Raw genomic sequence first — 20955 nt, forward strand, 5'->3', positions numbered from 1 at the left:
TATCACGTGTTCAATTATTCTGTGCAGCCTATTATCATTCACATCAACTAGCAAGCACCCCCAATGCCCCTTTCCAGCTCCAACAGGCTACTGTTAATGTGTAATACTTCCCCGGCCATACCCTCTCATTTGCTCCTCACTATCTCTTTGTTCTCTGACCTTTCTACATTCACCTTGCCTTGTTTCACCTATTTCCTATCACCAGACTAGTTCGGGTTCTGCTCCACAGTCTAGTTTCAGTATAATAACTTGACACTTCACATTGCATTAGTCTTAGTCCCGACAACAAGGTTATGTGACCTATAGTGTCAGAGAGCATACTCCATGCTTGCCTGGAGTAGCTATTTATCAAGACAGCTTTGGGCCACCTATGATTCAGAGCAGAACAAATACTGATGTGAGGCTAGTCTGCTAGTCTGCTGAGGCGATGTTTGTGTGGCAACAAGACCTTTAGCGACCACCGTAAAGGCTGCACAGTAGCCCTCTCTAGGAATAGTAACCATGTTACAGAACTTGTAAGCATACTTAATGCAAGCATACTTTTAGCTCATGAGTTTTTCGTGACCTGACCAGTTAAAGCTCATGAATATATACTGCAAATTATACCCACTAGTATGAGGTAGCAGGAAAGATGTTACGCTATCATGAATGAAGATCCACAGGATCAACATCAATAGATACATAGCAACACCACTGTATGTGTACAGAAAACGTGCTATCAATTAAGGGCAAGGAGATACCAAATGAATTACTACTCAATACCCCAAACTCTTGATTAAAGACAATGAGCTCAGAGGCTAGCCAAGCGTTGAGCTGGCCAGGGTGGAGTGGAGAGGCCTACATTAGGGCCGAAGAGAAGGCGGCTGCTGCTGTGAAACCTGAGGAGGTCATTAGGAGACCAGTGACCTCATTGGTACAGCGCTCTTACAAGCCACCCACTGGCATGATGTCATACTTCACATGCCATCAATCATCCCAGCACCTATGGCCACTAAAAATGACGAGTATATAGATACTGACCATTCAAGAATACTTTCATGACAAACAGACGTGTTAATGTGAAATTCAATGGAACCGATAACAGCACGTTTAAGTTGACTCAATGGTCAATTATAGTTGTTTTTAACACAAAAATACATTGCCTTCTCTATCCACAACATTTGGGCACACACCACAACATTGATTGGTTTATGTTGTTCAAGTGTTAGTTGTGTATAAATTGAATGATATTGGGGCATTCACCAAAGCCAAAACATTAAGGTATAACTAAAGCGTGAAGACTAGGTATCAGTTCCGGCTAACACAAGTCTTCAGGTCTTGCATAAGCGAACCTCCTTAGCCACATAAACATGGTATTCAGGTGACTTTCACTCCCCCTAGCTACGTATTTTTGAAATACTCCTGTATGTGATCTGATACAAATTTCTTCATGCGGCTGCTGGCTCCCTGGTGTAATGGAGTCCGGGCAAGGGCCGCCAGCCTGGAATCCAATATTAAACCTAATTTGTAGTCAATGTCACCTATGTGCAGCAGTGCTTGCCATGTAACCTGCCTCTGACCAAGGGTCCTCACTTTATTATGTAGGCCTCTGGATAGAATGGCGAGTAGAGTCCACTGGGGAGCCAGGCTCCAGGCAATGACCATGCAAAATAAAGGATGATTTTAAATACATAAGCTAAAAGTAAAATGGGCAAAGTAATTTTCTGCAATTAGTATGTTTTTATTGTCTGTGTCCGTTGTTTCACTTGTCAAAGTACCAAAGTACTAAAGTTTATATGTTGTATGAAAAGTAATACTGGAATTTCCATCAAGTATAATTGCAAAAATGTGTATCTTAGATCTCAGATTATTCATTGTATGTAGGTATACTTTTCTGTGCCAACTGTTTCCCTGTGTGTGTGTGTGTGTGTGTGTGTGTGTGTGTGTGTGTGTGTGTGTGTGTGTGTGTGTGTGTGTGTGTGTGTGTGTGTGTGTGTGTGTGTGTGTGTGTGTGTGTGTGTGTGTGTGTGTGTGTGTCCACTGGGTCTTGGAGGTCTGCCCGGCCTTGTGTCTGCTTCCTGGTGGTGTCTGGGAGCTCAGGTCTTCAAGGCACCAGGATCAGTTTCCCTCTGTAGCTGTTGTCACTAGCATGGACCCAACTAATTCATCTTGCTAATGGCAGGCGGCTCAGTTGAGCGCTATTATTGTGATTTTCTCTTTTCATTTTATGATACTGGCTGCAGTTCCTATTTTTTCCTTGAGATAATACAATTAGCAAAAGTACACTTAAGAGATAACAGCTCTGTCTGTCCTCAGTTCCCTCAACACAGTTTATTTGGATTCATTTTGTACAAAAGTACAAAATAAATCATTGAAATACAGGAGTGCTGATACTATTATTCAGTCACAGAAAAAGACAATTACTCAAGTAAAATGCATCTAATTTTTTAAAAATATATTAGTATGATTTGTACTTTCAAAAAACAACATATTTATTTTACTAATTGTCTTGATATGAATCATGTAAAACATTTTAATAGCCGGGCACACATTTTAACAAATGAACACCTGTTTAAAATAAATGGCAGGTCTAAATGAATAAATTAATGGTTTACAATGTTACCATGTACACGGCTATGATATTCCCATGGTCAAGTGCATGAAAATGATTGAATAAATGTTCTGTCACCGTTGCTAGCCATGGCACCACCAAAAAGAAAACAGAACATCAAATTCATGGTGCTGAAGCACGAAATCAGGGGTGTATTACAGGAAGCCTTTGCACGTCTGATCCAGATGGATTTGTTATTATTACATTTAGCAGACTCATTGAGTGCCTTGTTGAAAGGCACATCTACAGATTGTTCACCTAGTCGGCTCGGGGAGTCAAACCAGCAACCTTTCAGTTATTGGCACAATGCTCTTAATTGCTAGGCTATCTGTCACTCATTGTAATGTTTATACTGGTCATACTGGTCACAATAAACAGTGTAGTGTTTGCAACATTTTACTGAGCAAAAGCTGCGTGCATTAAGGAAATAACACTTGGCTCTAGTAGAAGCCCATCTCTAATAAGCACCGGTTGCTTAGTGATTAAAGTAAATAAATGACCAGGCTATTAATTGAAGTTATACAGTATATATTTTTTCACTGGGTAACAATGTGAAGTAAAATAGAGGGAATCTAGTCAGTAGGTTGGAGAGTCATTGGGGTATGACTCTCAGGAGACTGGTAGACATGGAACGACCCCAGCCTGATTTCAGTCAGGAGGAAGGTTGTCGCCATACAAATGAAGAACATGAGAAGTGGTTGGAGGTCTAATCAAGTCCTCAGACTGCACTCACTGGGAGCAATTAAGTCTCCCTCTTCCTCCGATCCAGCATAGGTAACCAGATCTCCTCATTGACCTTCTCAATAAAATGGTTATTTACAGGATGGATAAAATACTCTGGCCCAAAGCTTTATAGACCTCCGAGACTCTGTTACTACATGGAGAATCACATGAATTTGCACTTTGAGGTTTTAAGCCGTGGTTCAAAAGATATTGCTTGTTTTGTGCTAAAATTGGTCTTATCCACATGTGAGGAGATGAGGAGAATACATGCAGGAAGTGATGCAACTAGAAATGACATCATGGCCTGTCCAGGATCTGTGTCTCGTGTATTCATGGCATGGATATCAAAACCTGGCACAGTGTCCAGCCCACCACAGGAATGACTTACCATCATTGCTAGTCTGACACAAATGAAGTCCTGGCACTTGCAGTCTACCCTCTTAGACCACAATACTTCATCATAAGCCATCCTTAATTTGTTTGGTTGTCAGACTACTGTAGTCAAGTCTGTAGAGGGTGGAAGCCTGTTTGTTTACAGCTCCGTTTGTCACAGTATGTCATGGCAGTAGGGGCTGGTTGGAAGTGATCCTTTGCTTGACTTTTTCAACCCCAAATTCCTCCATTATGGTTCTCTCATTAACCCCTAAAGCTATGAATTAATTGTACAATCCTACTAGAAGTACTGTCACCCTTCACCTTTGCAGTCCCTCTGGGAGACATGACCACATTGAGAGGTAGGCATACAGACTGAGGCACATCAAACCAAATTAGCACAAACAGGTTTTCGTCCAATGAGAATTCCCAGCTCAGAGAGGAGTTGGGGCAATGGAGGGTTTTGCATTCAAACTCCATTTCCAATTGTGTCTAGCTAGAGGTATGGAACACATTTTCCCTTTTTCCTCTCCCTCCCCCTAGAGAAATCAGCCTGTCTCTGTGTCCTCTCAGAGCATCTGCTTTACACATCTACGCATCCCTGTTCACTCTCCATCCTCCTATTGATTCCTTATGAGAAAATAACCTGCATGTCTGAATGGGAGTGAGTCAGGATGATGTTTCAGAATGGCATTGTTCGGGTTTGCTGTATTTAGTGTGCAACGGGCTGTAAAAAAACACACACAAAGGAATGTTTGCGGATTTTCAGTGGATTAGCTAAAAATACTTGTCTCAATAAAGGTAATGATCAAAGACCCCATAATATCTCTTCAAATCTAACATATAGAAGCTGAGCAATATGGATGACAGCATTTGTCGTAGCACCAGACCCTCATTAATGGAAAAGAGGCAACTGCTCTGGAGGGTTAATGGCCTTATGTCCCCAGGCAAGCACAATGAATGGAAATGGGATGAGAGGGTGGGGAATATGAGCCGTTCTCCATCCCCACCACAGAGGGAGTTGGTACAAGGATAAAGCGACACTAGAGCTATCCATCCAACCTGAGAAAACATTCACAATTTAAATAAGGTGGGCTCTTTCAAAAATAATGTCACATTTAATGCATTGCAGCTGAAAGATGCACCCTATTTCTACAGGTTATTGGAGTGAAGGTAATATCCTGCATTGTTTAATGTACCCCCGCACACTGACTCGGTACCATTACCCCTTGTATATAACCTCATTACTGTTATTTTATTGTGTTACTTTTCATTTTCTTTTTTTTCTTTAGTTTATTTAGTAAATATTTTCTTAACTGTTAAACTTTTAAGCACAAATTGGTCCTCTGATCAGTTGACACTTTGTGCTAAAGGCAAGGGCATCTCTGTGACTGTTTCCAGCAAAAGTATCTTATACAGAAATAAATGTTGCATCTTGGATGGGATTATCACTTAGAGAGGGAGATAGGCCATCATTTAGTGTGAACTCCCACCGTTGTTTCCTGCCACTCCTTCATGTCTCTTAATTACCCCCACTAGGACACACAAACTCCCCTGGGCTCTTTACCAAAAAGCAATAAACACTGTATCACACTGATTTACCAACTGGCAAATTACTGCAAGAGAGGAACACGAAAAAGTCAACCAATTAAACAGAGAGTACAATTGTTGCTGTAACAGATTAGACAGTGAAGTAGTGGATTCTCCTCACATGGGGCACCATTTATGTAGGGGGTTATTCTCACATAAGAATCACTATTTACTTCAAGGTTATAGTATCTGATTGCAGCCTGATAGGTATGCCAGTATATAAATAACATGCAGCAATTATTACTTTGGAATAAAGCAAACCAAAATAGATTTTATATGTACATTTCGAAAGGTAAGAGCAAACTTGGCCTTCGTTAGTTACAAATTACTCTTTTGAAACAGCACGTTTCAACAGGGGTGTCCAAACAATACATGTTTGTGGGGTAATACTGCCAACTCGCAAATTGCCATCCTTATTCATGTCTGTCATGGGTATATTGCAATCAGAATGCCCACATAGCCTTCATAACGAGTGAGTACAGCTCTGAGTTGCTGCCATAAGAGTGGGAGAGTGAAGGGGATCTGTGAATGTGTTGACATGTCATAGCCATCGAGATCTAGTAAACCTCAACAGTAAGACATTGTCCACCATCTCAAAAGTGATGGTCTAGTTTTTCCGCTAATCAGCATTGTTACAAAGGTTGCGCAATATAGCTGTCTGCGAGTTACACTTCAAGGTTTGGTATGTGTGGAAAAGTGCATGTGTCAGGAACTTAACTTGGCTTGTTTGTTTATCATAAATGTAAATTGTAATAACAGTACCTTTAAGGCATAACTGATAATATTTGAACAGCCATTCTAACTTTTATGCAAGCTTTGTGGCTTTCTCTGGTATGAAAACTTTTTAAATGTTTTATTTTATACCCCTTTTTGTGGTATACAATTGTTAGTAGCTTGTCTCATCGCTACAACTCCCGTACGGGCTCGGGAGAGACGACCCAGAAGCCAGCCGCACCAATGTGTCGGAGGAAACACCATGCACCTGGCAACCTTCTTGTCTCATCGCTGGTGCGCGATGAGACAAGGATATCCCTACCAGACAAACCCTCCTTATCCCAGATGACACTAGGCCAATTGTGCATCGTCCCACATACCTCCCAGCATGCACTGCACCCGGCCCGACACAGGAATCGCTGGTGCGCGATGAGACAAGGATATCTCTACCGGACAAACCCTCCTTATCCCAGACGACACTAGGCCAATTGTGCATCGTCCCACATACCTCCCAGTCGCAGCCGGTTACAACAGAGCCTGGGCGCGAACCCTGGGTCTCTGGTGGCACAGCTGGCGCTGCAGTACAGCACCCTTAACCACTGCACCACCCGGGAGGCTCATATGAAAACTTTTTGAGGCAATGAAGGTCAAATAACTATTTAGTTATAATAACTAAATAACTATTTAGTCAACAGTAATATAAAAATCATGTTTTATTTACCTTAAAAGATTAGCTGGGCAATGAAATACAGTAAGTTGTGGCTGTGTTGTTTTGAGGAACTTCTGAAAAATGTGTTTAGTACTTGTACGTGAGGAGAAATAAATGAAGGGGAGTGGAGAGACTGCAAGAGAGGAAAATAAGTGAAATGTAACTCATAGGTAGTGATATTTTGATAAAGTAATCATGGTTCCAGGAACAAGCTTTAGACCCCGATATCAGCCTTTGGTGATTCTGCGGAGCACTTCAGAACATGGCAGCATCAGATTTACAAATTGAAAATCATTAATAATTCTAACCAGGATGTGATAAATCTGAAATCACTCTCGATGAACCTGGACACACTTTCATAAATCAACAAGATTACTTGCAGATTTTAAAAAATCTGACATCAAGGTGTCAGGCTTTCTAACGGTTTTTGTAGATCCCTTACTGTGATATATCATTAATCTGAGATACATTTGAAGTATCTCAGCAGGGAAATATGTGATCTCTTTAATATTAGGAAACAGGGAAGGAGCAAAGCACTACGTTATTGTGTCTTACACTGATGAGGGTAGTTATTTTGTTGTTTTAGTGTCCATATACGTAGATCAGGGGCCAAACTTAACAATGTACAGGAGGTCACCAAATATGTGGATTTACGACTACTCATGAGATGCAATATGATGATAACAACAAATAAGATGATAATGATGATGAGGAGGATGATGATAATTATTACGATGATGACGAAGAAGATGTCATTCTCTACCTAATGCAAGTGTTGTTACAATATCCCATAAACCCACCCTAAAGCAATACACAATTGTACAGTACAGTACATGACCAATTCATGTTTTAAATGATCAAATACAACATGTTTTGCTAAACTACCGTGAAAGTGAGTGCACTAGATTGGACATAAATAACAAAGCAATCATAGATTCCACTGAAATGAATGTTCATCTGACTCATTCTAAGTCCTGAGCATGTCCATATTTAAATGATTACAGGCTTAAAAAATGATTGCTTGTAAACTATGTTTGCTTTATTCTGAGAATGGTGTTGCTTAGTCTTAGGACCTCTGTTGTGGAGAGGGTGGTATTGACCGTGGTGTCAGCAGGGGTGCCTCTGTAATCTAAATGTCATTCACTGAAAGGCATCTCCCACAAATCCCACAGCTTTCATACAAATGTGGGTCCAAAAGATTAAATTACTCTTTCTATCTCCCTCACCCCCTCAGTCCCTCCCCCTTTCCCATGCACCAGTTGCTTATCTGCTGTGATTATAGTCATTATGTGCCAGCCGTGTCTGAACCAGACATGCTCAGCCAGCTGCCTCTGCAACCCTCCCTCCTCAATTTAGGCCCAGAAAAGCCACACAGACTGATGGCCAGGACCTTATTTAAATCAGAAACCTACACTCAAAGGACTTCCCACACAATAAGTACAAGTGTAACTGTTATTTTACAAATCTGTAAAACAACTCTTGCTTCACATTAGGAATATTTACAATAGCCCTTTCACAAACACCTATGAAGTGTGATGGCTGTCCACAATAATGATTGTAAGGCTTATATTATCCTATGGCAACAATGTTAGAAGTGATTTACAGTATTTGTATGATTGCCTCTGGATGGCAATCATACAACACAGATGCTCTTTTCATGTTCAAAATCTGTTATTATCGTCTTTCGCTACTGTACCTATCGCTGAAATGCCTGTCAGATAGTAGAGTGAATAATGATCTACAGTATTCACCTGCATACGCTCAGCTGAAGTCTAAGGCGAAACTAGTATAGGTAGGTATATATACTAGGTATATATATTTTTAAAGATTGGTGGATTAGGTCATTACCATCAGTATTCATATTTCCCCTCTTGGTAAAAAATAATAATTATTAGTTATCCATTGAATGAAAGTGACAGGAAAGCGCCTCCAAACAAAAGTTATCGATATTACGGCTGCTAACCAGTGCAAGCCAAAGAGATAACTCTTACAATACTCCCCCCGCATATTCCATATCTAACAGTACCCTTCAAAATAAACTTCACTCACCGGTTGTGTTTCATGTTTTTGGGCCTATTATGTACTCATGTGCCCTTAATGGTTGCAGTACTTTTACGGAACAGAAGAGTTAACCGTTTCACCAATATGTACTGGAAGCTATAGATTTAGGTAGGCCTTTAAAATCCCCCTCCACTAACTATTATTGTACATGGGTTGGCAGTCTATAGTCGGGCCTGTAAAATCTTTCAGGGAGGGTCATTAAGGATATTTCATTATCTCCGTATTGCCAAGGTCAGGTTGTCCATATATCCACTTTACAGCTGCTAGGGGAATATGCTGCGACTGTAGTATAATAGACCAGAAAATGTCCACACTTGGAATGATGGGAAATCAATATTGGGCCCAGCTCATCAATACAAACCCCATTTTCACAAGCAGGAAGAAGGTACTCAACAAAAAAATTGAGGAAAATAGATTGAATCAAAAAAGGAAAATAAAATAAAACAATGCTTCAGTGTTCATAATATGTTTTTGTTACACAGTATGCTGAGACTCCTTCACAAAGGGTGTTTAAACCAGTTTGGCTTGATTTTGTTTTAATCCACCACCACTGGATCAAGAAGTCCATAGTCCTAGTACAGTCATGTAACTGCGTTAAAGAAGAGAGAAACATGGGCTGTGACAACGATTTCCCCCATTTATTACAGCTGGGGGCTCAGAGCCCTGCTTTGGTTTGTTATAGAGAATGTTGATACCTCCTGCTCATCTGAAGGCAATTGTGAAGTTTTAAAATCAAAGAGAACCAATCAAATGCAGGTAACTATGTTCAGAGCTATTAATCCTTCAGAGTCTATTGAAGCATGTCAATCTAAGTAACAATTTTTTTTTAAACATCAAAATCTGTCAGTCTAAGCTAGAGATATAATTTCTTTGCACGGACTGGAAGGTTGCCGAGCAACAGCGATGTTTGTCAGACCATGAGACATCCCGAAAATCGGTCTTCTCATGAAAACATTGGTTGTGTCCAAACGGTTTGGACTAATATGACCACTCTATGGATTGGTGTTCTCTGTTTTTCTCTACGACCTCCACAAGCCCCACAGGACAAGTCTGAAGTCGGTAATGCTGATGTGCCAACTTCTGTCTGTAGCATCCAAACTGTTTTCTAAAAAATAAAACAATATGACCCCACAAGTATCACGGGACTCGTCTGAAGGTAACTCAAATGAATGGAAGTATGGAGGTAGTTTTAAGCCAACAAAAGTAAGTGATTAAATATGTGTAAAAAAAAATATATATATATATGTATATATTTATTTCCTGAGCTTTCTTATATCTGCTTGATATAGGACAGACACTTCAAAACCTTATTCCTTATCATGTCTTTTTTTTACTGTCTTTTTTTGCCATTTATGAATGTGTTATTTAATGTGTTTCTATGGGCTATAGTAGTAAAGTATTTAAAAAGAAAATTATGTCGATACCTAAATGTGTCCTAAAATTCCAAATCAAACAGCTGAATAAGCTGTGTTAGTTTAGTAGAGTTTTTACTATTGAATTTATTTAGGCTTTCCATAACAAACGGGTTGGATACGTATTCACTAAATAGATTTCAGCTTTTCATTTGTAAGTAATTTGTCATATTTAAAAAAAATATATATATATATTTTTTTACTACATAATTCTACTCTGACATTATGGCATATTGTGTGTAGGCCAGTGACAAAAAATCTCAGTTTAATCCATGTTAAATCCAGGCTGTAACACAAACAAAATATGGAAAAAGTCAAGGGGTGTGAATAGTTTATGACGGCACTGTATATCACTACTTATACAAAGCACCAGTTTCTCTGGCCATGGCATTGGGCAGTTCAATGGTGAGAAATGCTTCATTCCCTGGAGCAAAACATTGTGCTATATAGGACACCAATAAGCTGTTCCCAAACATTTTAAACCTGCATCAGGAAATTGAGTCTATCATAGTTCATGTGGGATTCAATGAAATTATGAAGGGCAGCTCAGAACAGCTGAAGATGAATTTGAAAGAACTGATTCGGTCTCTGCTTGACACCAACAAATGCCCCATAATATCTGGCCCTGTGACCTCCCTAAATCGTGGCATTGAAAGTTTCAGCAGACTTTTAGCCCTCCATAACTTGCAGCTCTGTGGGTGTAACATTTATTGACAATTTTGATACCTTCTGGAAACAAAGAACATTTTATATGGAGGATGGGATCCACCCAAAACATTTGGGTTCATGGATCCTTTCACAGCAATATAAGGCTGCGTTGAGACAATGACTTATCAATGACCCAAGCCCAGCTCAGTTAATCCCTACTATTGTGTCGCTGAGTTGTCATAATGCTTCAGCAAATGTGCATTATTCCAGGGGCGTTGGAAGACACAATGTAAGTAACCTAGTTGATGTATCACTAACTGACCTGAATGCCTCTGCTGATCATACAGCTATTGTATGCAGTAATCATGTGCCTATGAACCATAGTTTTACTGTTAGCTGTGAGGCGGTGTGCCCTAGTTGGAAGTCCAATGTGTGCAGCTACACTAACATAAATAACATGAGCATGTCTACTTCTGCTAAGATTCCCAGTAAAGCAATGAAAACAATCAAGCGTCCCAGAAAAGTGCTAAAAAATGTTTTTTGTTTGTTGCTAGTAACAGATGACCTTCATATTCTGACAATCTCTGAAACTCACTGAGATAACACCTTTGATGATAGAGTGGTAGCAATACATGGCTATAACATCTACAGAAAATACAGAAATGCCAAAGGTGGAGGTATTGCCGTTTATATTCAGAACCACATTCCTGTGAAGCTTATAGAGGATCTCATGTTAAATACTGTTGAAGTAATATTGGAACAGATTCATGTACCTCACCTAAAACCCATTCTGGTGGGAAGCTGCTATAGACCACCAAGTGATAACAGTCAGTATCTGGAAACATGTGTGAAATGCTTGATAATGTATGTGTTATTAACAGAGAGGTATATTTTTGGGGTGATTTAAATATTGACTTGCTTAAAACTTCTTTGGGATAGCTGGGACGGTAGCATCCCACCTATGGCCAACATCCAGTGAAATGGCCAACATCCGGTGAAATGGCAGAGCGCCAAGTTCAAATTAAATTACTATAAATATTAAACTTTCATGAAATCACAAGTGCAATACATCAAAATAGAGTTTAACTTGTTGTTAATCCAGCCAAGGTGTCAGATTTCTAAATGGCTGAACTTGACACATTTATGAAATTGCTTATTCCAGTTACTAATAAGCATGCACCTGTTAAGAAAATGATTTTAAAAAAGTTAAATCCCAGTGGATTGATGAGGAATTGTACAATTGTATGGTTGAGAGGGATGAGTAAAAGGAATGGCAATTGACTCAAATGATGTCAATTAGCCTATCAGAAGCTTCTAAAGCCATGACATAATTGTCTGGAATTTTCCAAACTGTTTAAAGGCACAGTCAACTTAGTCTATGTAAACTTCTGACCCACTGGAATTATGATACAGTGAATTATAAGTGAAATAATCTGTCTGTAAACAATTGTTGGAAAAATTAGTTGTGTCATGCATACAGTAGATGTTCTAACCGACTTGCCAAAACTATAGTTTGTTAACAAGAAATTTGTGGAGTGGTTGAAAAACAAGTTTTAATGATTCCAACCTAAGTGTATGTAAACTTCCGACTTGAACTGTAAGTCTGGCTGCACAACCAACTGGCAAACGTACTGCAAATTGAGAAATCATGTGACTAAACTTAATTAAAAGAAGAAGAAACTATAGTATGAAACAAAGACAAAGAATGATAGTAAACCGCTTTGGAGCACCTAAAATGAAATTTTGTGCAAAAAGGCAAACTGAACTACATTATTGACTGAATCAGAGGGCTCATTCAACACAAAATCCACTGATGTTGCCAATTACTTTAATTATTCTTTCATTGGCAAGATTAGCAAATTTATACATGCCCGCAACAAACACTGACACTACACATTCAAGTATAACTGATCAAATTATGAAAGACAAGCGTTGCTATATTGAATTCCGTAAAGTGAGTGTGGAAGAACTGGAAAAAGTATTGTTGCCTATCAACAATGACAAGCCACCGGGGTCTGACAACTTGGATGGAAAATTACTGAGCGGACGATATTGCCACATCTACTGTATTTGCCTACTAGAAAGTGTGTGCCCTCAGGACTGGAGGGAAGCAAAAGTAATTCCGCTACCAAAGAATAGTAAAGCCTCCTTTCCTGGCTCAAATAGCTGACCAATCAGCCACTTACCAACCCTTAGTAAACCTTTGGAGAAAAAAAAACATTAGACAAATGCAATGCTATTTTATTCTAAACAAATTGACAGCAGACTATCAGCATGCTTATAAGGAAGGACATTCAACAAGCACCACATTTACACAAATGATGATTGGCTGAGTGAAATGTATGATACAAATATTGTGGGAGCTGTTTTGTTAGACTTCCTACATTGACATTATCGATCATAGTCTGCTGCTGGAAAAACATATGTGTTATGGCTTTACACCCCCTGCTATATTGTGGATAAAGAGTAACCTATCTAACAGAACAAAGAGGGTGTTCTTTAATGGAAGCCTCCCCAACATAATCCAGGTAGAATCAGGAATTCCCCAGGGCAGCTGTCTAGGCCAATAATGACATACCACTGACCTTGAGTAAAGCCAGTGTGTCTATGTACTGTATGCGGATGACTCAACACTATACACATCAGCACCTACAGCAAGTGAAATCACTGCAACACTTAACAAAGAGCTACAGTTAGTTTCACAATGGGTGGTAAGGAATAAGTTAGTCCTAAATATTTCAATAACTTAAAGCATTGTATTTGGGACAAATCATTCACTAAACCCTAAACCTCACTAAATCTTGTAATAAATAATGTGGAAATTTAGCAAGTTGAGGTGACAAAACTGCTTGATCAAAACATGTGATACAACAGTAGCTAAGATGGGGAGAAGTTTTTCCATAATAAAGTAATACTCTGCCTTTTTAACAACACTATCAACAAGGCAGGTGCTACAGGCTCTAGTTTTGTCGCACTTTGACTACTGGTGTGGTCAGGTGCCACAAAGAGGGACCTCAGAAAATTACAATTGGCTCAGAACAGGTCAGCTGGCTGGCCCTTAAATGTACACGGAAAGCTAACATTAATAATATGCAGTGGTGGAAAATACAGAATTGTCAAACTTGAGTAAAAGTCAAGATACATTAATATAATTAATAGTAAATTACTCAAGTAAAAGTGAATGTCACCCAGTAAAATACTACTTGAGTAAAAGTCCTAAAGTATTAGTTTTTAATATACATAAGTATCAAAAGTAAATGTAATTGCAAAAAATATACTTAAGTATCAAAAGTAAAAATATAATTCATGTCAAATTACTTCTATTAGGCAATCCTTTTTACAGATAGTAAAGGGCACAGTTCAACATTCAGACATAATTTACAAATAAAGCATTTTATGTTTTGTGAGTTTGCCAGATCTGAGGCAGTAGGGACAACCAGGGATGTTCTCCTAATAAGTGTGTGAATTGGACCATTTTCCTGTCTCGTTAAGCATTCAAAATGTAAGTAATACTTTTGGGTGTCAGTGAAAATGTATGGAGTAAAAAGTACATTATTTTCTTTAGGAATGTAGTAGAGTAAAAGTAAAAGTAGTCAAAAATATAAATAGTAAATTAAGTACAGATATCCCAAAAAATGACAGTATTCAGACCCCTTGACCTTTTCCACGTTTTGTTACATTATAGCCTGATTCTAAAATTGATTGAATTATTTCCCCCCCCTCATCAATCTACACACAATACCACATAATGACAAAGCAAAATCAGGTATCAAGAAACTGAAATATTACATTTACCTAAGTTTTCAGACCCTTTACTCAATACTTTGTTGAAGCACCTTTGGCAGCGATTACAGCCTTGAGTCTTCTTGGGTATGACACTACAAGCTTGGCACACCTGTATTTGGGGAGTTTCTCCCATTCTTCTCTGCAGATCCTCTCAAGCTATCTCAGGTTGGATGGGGAGCGTCGCTGTGCAGCTATTTTCAGGTCTCTCCAGAGATGTTCGATCCGGTTCAAGTCCAGGCTCTGTCTGGGCCACTCAAGGACATTCAGAGACTTGTTACGAAGCCACTCTTGCATTGTCTTGGCTGTGTGCTTAGGGTTGTTGTCCTGTTGGAAGGTGAACCTTCGCCCCAGTCTGAGGTCCTGAGCGCTTTGGAGCAGGTTGTCTCCAAGGATCTCTCTGTCCTTTGCGCCGTTCATCATGTTTTCACTTTGTCATTATGAGGTACTGTGTGTAGTAGATTGATGAGGGAAAAAAATGTAATATATTTTAGAATAAGGCTGTAAGATAACAAAATGTGGTAAATTGAAGGGGTCTAAATATTTTCAGAATGCACTGTAAGTAGTACTTTAGAGTATTTTTACTTAAGTACTTTTCACCACTAATAATATTCATGTAACTCTCTCATGCCTCAAAGTGGAGAAGAGATTGACTACGTGTGTTGTGTTTACATGCTGAATGCACCAAGGTGTCTGTTTAAACTTCTGTACTAGCACACAGCTCGGACACCCATGCATGCCACACAAGACATGCCAACAAAGGTCTCTTTACAATTTCCAAGTCAAGAATAGACTATGGGAGTCTCACAGTACAAAATAAAACCATAACTACATGGAACTCTATTCCACATCAGGTGGACCCAGATGCAAGCAGCAGAATCAGATTTAAAAAACAGATAAAAATACACCTTATGGAACAGCGGGGACACACGTACACATGAATGTTGTATTGTAAATATGTGATAGTGGAGTAGTGGCCCGAGGGAACACACTAAATGTATTGGGTAAAGTGTTATGAAATGTAATGTCATGTAATATTTTAAATTGTATATAACTGCCTCAATGTTGCTGGAACCCAGTAAGAGTAGCTGATGCCTTGGCAGCTAATGTGGATCCTTAATAAATACAAATACAAAATTACTGTTTGATAGGGGCCTGACTGCCTTCGAACCAACACAAACAAAATTCTACAGAAAACATGGAAACATGTTCTTCATCCATGTTAAAATTACACGTTGTCTACTGTATGTTAACTGCTTATTGACCAATTATGGCATAATGAGAACCTGGATGGAAGGGCAGCAGTGATCTATGAGGGCAAAAATTGGCGCGTGCTATACTGATGACCTAATTTTAATATTCGGTGGGCACTCGTTGGGGGAAATGGCACTTTCATGTGTCAGTGCTTTTGTGAGCCCCTGGGTTACTGTACCTCTGCCTAATCTCACCCCCAAGCAAAACCAACCCCACACACTGCTTTGGGAGAGCACAACTGGACCCTCCAAATTACTACCATTCATTGTGGTCACAGCAAGGTGTGAACCTAATTTAAAATCACTGACAGAATACATGTCGAGAGGGAGGATTTGGCTTCTTTTAAAAGTCACCTTCATCTTCTCTGTACAACAATCTCGGCTGACTTGATGCATGCATTGAAGAAAATAAAACAGAGGCGGATTGCAAAAGGCCCCTGTCTGCAGAGATAACCTTGAGGATGTATGGCATTTAGCATTCCACTCAACTGCTGTCTATGACATCCTAAAGCACAGATTTGATCCCTACCTATACATACTGAAACATTAATATCTTTTCATATTAAACGAAAGTGTTGCCTATATTTTTCTTTCGGGGGAAGTGGGAATATAAAGACTCTGTCAATGCATGTTAGAGCATAAGGGGGATGAAACCCAATGGGGCTATTTGCATTTCTGTCTGGAAGAGAGAAGAGCGAGGGGGTTGGGCAGTGAAAGGTTGTGAAAATATTTACTTATTTATCATTCATCTTTTATTTTTCCTCCATTAGTGAACATAGGCGTCAAGTTTGGCACATTGCAACTCTCCACACTCTGCCAAAGAGAAGTGACATGGAGAAAAATAGCTGTTGTTTTAACCTTGAGTCTGATCTTAACAAACATGAATATATTACATACAGTATTCCTCACCCCACCACCATGTTCCACACTTTATTTATGCTGTGGTGTGATGTGGTAGCTGCTTAGCCTCACTGCCAACACAGAAGACAGCTCCTGTCACAACCACTATTCAGAATCACAGAAAAGACAGACTATGGATGTTCTGCAAGATATTGTTATATATTACTGTACTCCTGGTGAGAGATATTCATCATAGCTGAAGAGTATATTTAAGCATTAAGGCCCGAGGGGGTGTATATGGCTAATATACCATAGCTTCTTATGCGCGATGCGCGACGCAACAAGGAGTGCCTGGATACAGCTCTTAGCAGTGGTATATTGGCCATATACCACAAACACTCTAGGTGCCTTATTGTTATTATAAATAAACTGGTTACCAACATAATTAGAGCAGTTAAAATAAACGTTTTGTCATACCAGTTGTATACGTTCTGACATACCACGGCTGTCAACCAATCAGCATTCAGTGCTCGAACTACGCAGTTTATAATTGTTTATTTATTTATTTAAATATATTTTTTATTAACAACAAATCAATTACGCAGTTTATAATTGCACACAATAGAGGGCTTGCAGTTGCGTCACAAACCACCTAGCAACCGCAATTGGAGCCATGTTGGAAGACCAATCAGTCTGTTGGAAGTCCTCCAACTGTCCAAAAGGCTGGCTGTGTTCTGCTATCACTGGAAACTTCGGGAAGATTGCCCATTATTTTGTTTTTCTAAGGACCCAGAAAACGGAGGCATTGGGAGAACCTATTCAAGTAAATACATTTATTCTGAAAATGATAGCTACAGGTACTTTGTGTGCAAGCTAACTCAAATGATCTGCTAATGTAATGTGTTTGCTAGCTAGCAAACTTTACATACTATAAAGCTACAGTAGCCAAGTTAATTAAATCTCACCAATTTGCTAACTTAATATTAGCTAGTTAGCTACCTATCTTGATGCATTTATTTTTGTAACTCAAAACGTATTTGTAGCTAGGTAGTTAGCTAACTAACAGAGGGTGAAAGCTAGCAGTTCCAGCTGTCAGAAAGGATAGTAGGCTACTTTGGATAAGGCATGTAGCTTTGTGGGAGAACATTATGAAAATATTCTCCAGTTAAAATCCCTAGCGAGAAACTATGAGGACAGAGAGATATAGAAACATAATATTCAGTGCTGTCTAATTTGAGTATAATGCAGCCTGTTTCTTTAATGTTTTCTGTTGTCAGATATAGAGAGCCGTGAAACCCTGCCTGCAGCTGAAGAGGTCCCAATGAATGTCCCAAAAGAATAAAAGGTAAAATCCTAGTATACCATGAATTATATTGTTAGCAAATTTGGTAAACAAAGTCAACAATGTATAAACCAATTACAACTGGTAGTAGGCCAACCCTTCTGGGTGTGCAGGCTTTGTTCAAGCCCATAACTAACACACCTGATTGAATGTATCAAACCTAATTAGTTGATAATCAAGTGTCCTATTGCTAGGCTGGAACAGAAGTCTGCTCAGCCAGTAGTTTAGGGATCAGTGGAGTGAGGTTGGCCACCTCTGGTAATTACTTTTTTTTGGGGGGGTCACCTTAAATTATGCTTTAGTAATAATAGCATACTTGTTAATAAGATGTGTAACCTTTTAAATATGATTTAGCTTACTTGTACACTTTGACATGATATGAAAGTGTTGATTCTTCGAGGTGAAGTGTTTAAACTTGTTTTATTTGTTAACTTAAGGAGCCTCCCAAGTGACGTAGCGGTCTAAGGCACTGCATCGCAGTGCTAGAGGCGTTACTACAGACCCAGATTTGATCCCAGGCTGTGTCACAGCCAGCTGCGACCAGGAGACCCATGAGGTGGCGCACATGCACAATTGGCCCAGTGTCATCCAGGTTAGGGGAGGGTGTCCCATCACGCGCTAGCAACTCCCTGTGCCAGGCCAGTATGGTGTTTCCTCCGACACATTGGTGCGCCTGGCTTCTGGGTTAAGTAAACAGTGTGTCAAGAACATGTGCAGCATGGCAGGGTTGTGTTTCGGAGGATGCTTTCAACCTTCACCTCTCACGAGTCCGTACGGGAGTTGCAGCGATGGGACAAGACTAACTACCAATTTGGACATCACAAAAAAGGGGTAAAAAGTACACTTTTTTTTTTTACAAAGAAATAAGTTAATTGTTAACTATATTATTCAAGATGAACTAGTGTCAATGTCGATTAACCACAGCTCACAATCCTGCAATAAAGAGGGTAAGGGAATTTGTCTCTATTCTCAAATGAGCACTACCTACGTTTTTGTTCAGTTGTAAGCTGTCCAATTAGTTTGTCACTTTTTTTTCAAGATACAGCATCAGCCATGTGAACCCATTTTGCAGCTGATAATGGCATGCAAAGCCAATGCAGTCATAGACCTACAGCAGTGGTTCCCAACTCCCATCCTTGAGTACCCCCAATAGCACATTTTTGTTGCAGTTCTAGACAAACATACCTGATTCATCTGGTTGAGAGCCTAATGATTAGTTGATAAGTTGATTCAGGTGTGCTTGTCCGGGGCTACAATAAAACTGTGTACTGTTGGGGGTACTCAAGGACCGGAGTTGAGAAACACTGGCCTACAGTATGATGGCATTAGCCTTATGGGCATTTGCATTGCACCCCTTAACATTGTGCACCTGAACCAGAGAACATCTTAAGTCACACATTGTTTACATATTTTTGAGCCATATTCTCAATTTAAAAACAATGCCAGTAGACAATTTGAGGCTAATCGTTATGCTAGATGTTGTACATACCTTGTGCTGACATTAAATTGTTTAGTGCAAATCCAACACGTATAATCTTGGTGATGAAATGTCTGGAAACAGGAAATGGGATCCTTAGCTTAAAACATCAATACTACATAATGGGAAGGCAAAAAGTGATTAAAAAAAATAAAACTTTAGCAAATTTATTTGAATTTTAACTGAAATATCATATTTACATAAGTATTCAGACCCTTTACTCACTACTTTGTTGAAGAACCTTTGGCAGTAATTACAGCCTCGAGTCGTCTTGGTTATGATGCTACAAGCTTGGCACGCCTGTATTTTGGGAGTTTCTCCCATTCTTCTCTGCAGATCCTCTTAAGCTCTGTCAGGTTGGATGGGGAGCATCATTGCACAGCTATTTTCAGGTCTCTCCAGAAATGTTAGACCGGGTTAAAGTTCAGGCTCTGTCTGGGCCACTCAAGGGTCGTTGTCATGTTGGAAGGTGAACCTTCTCCCCAGTCTGAGGGCATGAGTGCTCCGCTCTGGAGCAGGTTTTCATCAAGGATCTCGCTGTCTTTTGCTCGGTTCATCGTTCCCTCGATCCTGACTAGTCTCCCAGTCCCTGCCGTTGAATGATGCTGCCACCACCATGCTTCACTTTAGGGATGTCATGTCCTCCAGACATGACACTTGGCATTCAGACCAAAGATTTCAATCTTGGTTTCATCAGACCAGACAATCATGTTTCTCATGTTCTGAGAGTCTTTAGGTGCCTTTTGGCAAACTTCAAGAGGGTTGTCATGTGCCTTTTACTGAGGAGTGGCTTCCGTCTGGCCACTATACCATTAAGGCCTAATTGGTGGAGTGCTGCAAAGATGGTTGTCCTTCTGGAAGGTTCTCCCATCTCCACAGAGGAGCTCTGTCAGAGTGACCATTGGGAGAGTGACTCCCCTGATTGCCCAGTTTGGCCGGGCGGTCAGCTCTAGGAAGGGTCTTGGTGGTTCCAAAGATCTGCCATTTAAGAATGATGAAGGCCACTGTGCTCTTGGGGAACTTAATTGATGCAGAAAGGTTTTGGTACCCTTTGTGCCTCGACACAATCCTGTCTCCGAGCTCTACAGACTTCCTTTGACTTAATGTCTTGGTTTGTGCTCTGACATGCACTGTCAACTTTGGGACCTTATATAGACAGGTGTGTGCAATTCCAATTAATGTCCAAACATTTGAATTTATCACAGATGGACTCCAATCAAGTTGTAGAAACATCTCAAGGATGATCAATGGAAACAGGATGCACCTGAGCTCAATTTTGAGTCTCATAGTAAAGGGCCTGAATACTTGTGTAAATAAGTTATTTCAGTTTTTTTAATATACATTTGCAAAAAGAATATTGTTAATAATGGACCTCATTGTATAATTTGTCTCCTCTTTTCATGGTCATGGCTATAAGGGATCCAGCTTTTGTCAAATTAAA

The 20955-nt window shown here is 39.7% G+C and overlaps 1 long non-coding RNA gene across 1 annotated transcript; it reads left to right on the plus strand.

The window, feature by feature from the left end:
- The first annotated feature begins 17319 nt into the window (after nucleotides 1-17319).
- On the plus strand, nucleotides 17320-19562 carry LOC112263999. Its single transcript, XR_002955576.2, has 3 exons — nucleotides 17320-17518; nucleotides 17973-18040; nucleotides 18475-19562. It is a non-coding gene; the product is annotated as an uncharacterized LOC112263999 (long non-coding RNA).
- Nucleotides 19563-20955: the final 1393 nt, after the last annotated feature.

The sequence above is a fragment of the Oncorhynchus tshawytscha genome, linkage group LG12 (assembly GCF_018296145.1).
Source record: "Oncorhynchus tshawytscha isolate Ot180627B linkage group LG12, Otsh_v2.0, whole genome shotgun sequence".
Classification (NCBI taxonomy): Eukaryota; Metazoa; Chordata; class Actinopteri; order Salmoniformes; family Salmonidae; genus Oncorhynchus; species Oncorhynchus tshawytscha.